Consider the following 6,288-nt stretch of genomic DNA (forward strand, 5'->3'; position numbering starts at 1 on the left):
GTGAGACGCAACACGCAAAGGTCATGGTGGTGGTCATTCGAGTGCTCTGTGTCTGTCTGGAATGGAAGCCAGAAACACTAATTCAACATTTTTACACCATAAATATGAGTGAATTTCTAATTGTCCACGTGTTTTAATACATACATTAATACCATTTGTTTTACCAATCCACATACGACGTATGTGTATTACACTGAAATGTAATACAGTCAGTGTGTCACTGTCCTCCTATGAGTAAAAACAATAGCAATGCAAGTCATTTTATAATCGTGGCAGACAATGACAATAATTGGGCTACAGATCAATACATTTTTTAATACATTTATTTATTGTCTAAAAAAGTGCGGTTTGCACACTATGGCTAAATGTCAATCTATGAGATTGTTACTTCCAATTAGTTTTTCCTACTTTTGAATTTTTTTTCAGATGTCATGTTGCTTTCCTTCATTATAACACAGGATTTGTTGCTGGAGCAATGTTGTTACGTTAAAAAACAACTATAATTGACTCTGAATGTGTCTTAATGTGAGCTCAGAGAACTTGACACTTGAGAGAGGAAAAGCACAGATATCACAGAAGCAGGAAATTAAGAAGGCTCTTCAGGGTTCAACATAACTTTTTTTCCCTACTGGCCCGCCGGGCCAGTGGATCCGAGTTTTACTGGCCCCTTGTATATTTTCACTGGCCCTGCACACACTTTTTTTTCTTCATAATTTAGTGTCAATAATTATAATACCTGTATTAGAAAAATAAAGAAAGATAACCAGATCTAAAGGGACTATCTATACTGTAACAGTATAGATATTCCCTTTAGATTTGGTTATTTTTCTTTTAGTTAATTATATGAAATGTTGATATTGCTCATACACATAATATAAAACCAGGCAAACATATTGAATTAGAAGCCTACAACTGAAAGTATGTTGAAAGAGTCGGCCAGTATTTTAAAGTCCAGTAGTTTGAAGGTTGTTTTTATTCTTGAATTTGGGCAGTTTAATGAATAGTTCACCTGCAGAAGTCATGTTCAAACATAAAAAATAAATAAGAGTTGAAGGTCTGATCATTCTTTGTGGTGTGGTAGGCTGTTTTTATTACTTTCTCTATATGCATTAGGGATGTGAATGTGTCCACCGAATGACCGGTTTTCCACTTTCGCTCAAGTTGACTTTAAAAATAGAATAGAAATCCGAAAATCAGTGGGTTATGCCGTTTTTTTAATGGGAGATTTCACCGTGTATGTGAGTTCACGTCTGGTCGTGAGCGCGCTGCAGCAGTGTCACTTCTCCATGAAGTGTCAGCTTCACATATAAGAGTCCGGTGTGGGACCATTTTTTCAAACTATTGATAAAAAACAATGCAGTGCAAAATATGCAGCATAAGTTAAACGCTCGTCTAAGACTATGACGTTAAATCACCTTAGAAACACACAATGCCTTCGTCTGATCACAGCAGCGTTTCACCGTGTGATCTCGACAGCGAGTAAGCCGCCGCGCAGATGAACTGTGGTTTGAGGCTAAAATAATAACCGGGGATATTCTCCCCGTTAGCGATTTCAATGGGAAAGACTTCCGCGATCTGATTGAATGTCTCGAGCCTGAAAACACAGTGCCAAACTGCGCGACTATAGGAACTGTACAGTGAGCGGAGTCCCTCCGTTCGTTTCTGTCTACAACCGACACAATCACCGGAGACGCATTCACAGCGTTTAAATAACGCCTCTCATTTGTATTACCATTGGGGCTTGGATGCAAATATTGTAACATTACGGCGGCAGATAAAGGAAAAGCGCAGTTATCATTTTCTGCGCCTCAACCTCTGCTGTGGGAAGAAAGAAAGGGGGCAGAGTAAGGGGCCACTCACACTAGGGCCGTGGCCCCGTGCCAAAGCTCATTAGCATACTAAAGTCTAGAACGTTTGGCCTAGTGTGACCACGCCAACCGTATTCCAGCACGGAACAGCCCCTTGGCCACGGCCACCTGGGAGAGGTGTGCCGTGGCCAAAGTACAGATGCTAATGAGATGACACGCGCACAAGCAAGCGCACAGGCGGCGTTCCTGACGTGAATTTATTAAGGATGCATTGTCCGTTAACGTCCGCTGCCTTACTAGTCGGCACCAGAATTGCCCAACACTTGGACTTGTAGCTATAATGTGTGAGAATTAACGTGTGTGTAAGCCTAGGTGTGGGCTAATAAAAGAGGGAGAGAGCTAATTAGGTCGGCTCAGAAAGCACAGCAAAAAGGTTTTCGTGTTTACTCACGTTCGTCAGATGATTTTTTTTCTTTTTCCTCCTGTCAGCTGTCATAACTGCATTTACGCATGGCGGTGGAGACGCACCCAAAACAACACACCGCGGCCCGGTGATAAGGAAACAGTATAGCCTACACTAAGGAACAAGAAACTTTATAAAGACACTTAAAAAAACGATCTCTGCCCATACAAAAAGTTCTGACTTGGATTTGATGGAGCGATCGATGTGTACAAAACCATCCGGATACATTTGGTCTGATGACGGGCCGTTATATTAATACTAAACAGCGTGCTGCACAAATATGAGACTGTCCACCGCGACCTATTACGTCAAGGCTACATTTTAAAAAAAAACAATAGCTTAAGGATTCTCGTTGCTCTAATGTGGAAGTGGAATATTTGATGCAAATTTGGCCGGATGAAAATATTCACAAACAGTCGTATAGCCTACAAGTAGACTAAGCTCCAAATCCTAAATGCGCACGGTGACGTAGGCAAGGTGCAAGTGTGCCCAGGCCACGAGCAGTGTGAGCACGGGCCTGCGGGGGGAGTGGGGAGGGGGGGGGAATCGTGCTGAATCGTGCTGAGCACGGAACAGGCAAACGGCACTAGTGTGAGTGCGCCCTAAGTCGATTGATTTGTCGACTCGCAGGCGGACGGTAGGCAGCTCTGCCAACGGTGCCTGTCAAAACGCCCACGCATCGGTTGTCCACTGGCCTTTCATTAAAAAATATATTTTATATTAGGTTTATTATATTGAGTCTTAAATAAACACTGCTTTCATTACGACTCAGAACGCGCATTTCAATGATCCATGATGTAGTCTACAAAAAGATACTGAACTGTGATTGGCCAGTCACTGGCCCGGGCGGGACAGTGACTGGCCAATCAACTTGCCCTGCATATGATTTTACTGGCCCCGGGCCATCGGGCTATACGTTATGTCGAACCCTGCTCTTCCTGTCTCATCTCGGTTCACTGGACGCTGCTGAATGAACGCGACTGCACTTCAATGTAAAACAGTGACTGGAAGTTCTATTTTAAGGGTCACAACCTCTGATGGTTCTCCAGCTATTCAGTGAAGCATGAATGATGACATAATATTGAAAGCAGCATCGGCCGTCTCCAGAGATGTTTTCAATGCTTCCTGGAATTAAAGAGAACTCGCAAAAAGTCCAAAAATAGACACCAACCCGAAATGATGCTGGAATTGCGCTGGAATGACACTGATACACTTGTCACTTCAGTCACTGTTTGAAACACAAACACAGAAAGGAACACACACTTCCTAATCTCTTTCCTTAGTGCTGACAGCAGAGTGAGAGAAACAGCAGTGTGTCTGCAGACATCACAGTCCCACAGAGTTGGAGTGCCTCTGCTGTTAACACCTATGCCTTTCTCTTGACCCATCAACACATAAGCAAAAATTACCTGATTACTGATTACCTACCTCACTTATTCATGGTTTAACCAACTATTCCGGTTAAGGGTTAAAAAGGTTTGTATCCTCTCCAGCATACTATATATTGCTCACACTCCACTGCTCCATCGCTGATTCGCTGACATGTCCCTCAAGCCTAGGTTCACATCAGTGGAGTACATAGACACACACAGAACATGCAAACTCCCCACAGAAGAGCCTATATTTCTAGCAGTGAGAAGAGAGATAAGGCTCTATAGGATGGCATCAACACATACTCACACCCAGCGTCCCCTCCTTGACATTACCAGGCTAAAGCAGGGCACCCATGCACTGCCCGACACCAGACACCTCAGACCTTTGCCATTTAATACGTGAGGTGGAGGAGCTGGCCTGCTGCCTGAAGGTCTGCCAGGGTCTGTTAGTATGTGCAGTGGGCACTGAGGTCTCTGACAACTGCCTCTGTGTATTGAAGATAATAAAAGTGAGTTCACAGTTGCGTTATTTTTTTTATTCATCTCAATAGATTTCGATAAAGTTGTACTTGCCGCACAGCAGCATCTTGAAAAATCAAGAGCGTTCACGGATTTAAACATGTTTAGTGTGACAAAACTTATTTTTTAAAGAATAAAAGTACACCAGTTTACTGATTGCTTTTTGGTTCAACTTTAACTAGCTATGCTTACTGGCTAGTGCACACGAAAAAAACACAGCCCTCTGATTCATTTATATGAGGACGGTCCATTAATGCAGCGAGGGGCCAATGCAGAGGCTCAACTTATTTGCATTAGCCAATCACATGCATTCAAACATTCTCTGTAGTAGATATTTAATGAGAACACTGTATTTCTAATTCTTACCTTGCACTCATTTCAGCAAAATATAAAATAAAATGTGTTCAACTTTTCAGAGCGCTAAAAATCCTGTCTCAGAGTATAAACAGCTGTCTGATAAGCCCTGAATCGCATTAAACAAAGTGGACTTCCTGGATTGTATTCCATTTCACACCAGTACCTAAAGCAACATGATCCCACTAATGCAGCCACTTTTTTCATCTTAACGCAGAGCTTTTTTGGGGTCTGAGATCCCTAAATAGGCAGGTTTGAATACTTTGGGTTATACTTTTGACTTGTATATAATCTAATTGATCATCATGTGTGTTTCTCGCTCCGTAGTACGACTGAATTACTGCGATGATGCCTTGTTCCTTGATGTCAGCAGCGAATTGAGTGAGTACAATGTTTTCATTTATTCCTAATCAAATTTTATTTTACTGTTACACAGAGGAAAACCTGTGCCCTCCAGGTGTAGGAAAAAAGAATGAACTAGAAAAGTGTGATGAATGTCACGCTGCTTCTCATGTTTTCAGCTACAGTTCAAAAAAGCTCAAAGCGGATGGATGTCTTTGATTACACCTGGCGAATATGATTCCTCAGGAAGCACCTTTAGCCCATGAATGCTGATGATTTACAGCACCTGAGAGAAGAAATGCTAATTTGTTTAATGTCAGGACGTAATTTGTGGCAAGTTTCTTGATTCATATCAAACATCTGGAAGGCACTATGATTTCTTATGTGCGGGTGGTAATAGGGGGATTTTCACGCAGTGGAAAAGAGAGAGAGAGAGAGAGAGAGAGAGAGAGAGAGTGTGTGTGTGTGTGTGTGTGTGTGTGTGTGTGTGTGTGTGTGTGTGTGTGTGTGTGTGTGTGTGCGTGTGTGTGTGTGTGTGTGTGTGTGTGTGTGTGTACGTGTGTGTGTGTGTGTGTGTGTGTGTGTGTGTGTACGTGTGTGTGTGCATGCGCCTTCCTGGCTGGTTTTGCTCCTGCTGACAGAGTAATGGATCTGTTCATTGTTGCATGTGGACTGTGTGTGATGTATGAGATTCATTTGAAATTCTCTGTCTTAAATGAGGCACTCACATCTCTCCATATGGGAGAATATTGACTTGAATGAATGTATTATAGGAAAAATTAACAGAAGTTGCTCATTTCTGCGGTCGTCATTGATGTGAAATGGTCTTGATCATGGTGTTTTGTCTCGTTTTTTTTCCGTTAATGGGAAACCCATATCATGCACAATAAATGTGTCAAGAACCCAAATGGTTGGCGTACTTGTTGAATACTTTATGTTTGGAAGATTTAAAAATGTGGTTTATTTGGTTTAATTAAATACAAAAACAACATCAATTAAATCATGTATAAATGAGAGTCCAATTAAATGAATCAATAACGTAATTGTATGTGTATGTATTACAGTATATATATGTGTAATTCTTTGAATTTGAATTTGACATGCAAAAAACATGAAATAATTTGACACATATCCTTGTAAATCCATTATGCAATTCACTTTATTGCCAAGTTGATTTTGGGTATAGTAACTAACAGAAAAAAACAGGACATTTTTCACATTGGCTTTTAAAAAAAATAAAAGCCTTATCAACATGATTGTAGCAAGACACCATAATTAAATGAAATTTTTATTAAAAAAAAACACCATTGAAATGTACACAAAAAAATAACTATAAAACATTTCGACATGCAATAAATACATTCATTTTCACTAAAGCAAAGTAAGATCAATATTGACAATGAAATGCATAAAATGCAAAAATACTGTT

This window comes from Ammodytes marinus (assembly GCF_949987685.1).
Source record: "Ammodytes marinus genome assembly, chromosome: 3".
NCBI lineage: Eukaryota > Metazoa > Chordata > Actinopteri > Uranoscopiformes > Ammodytidae > Ammodytes > Ammodytes marinus.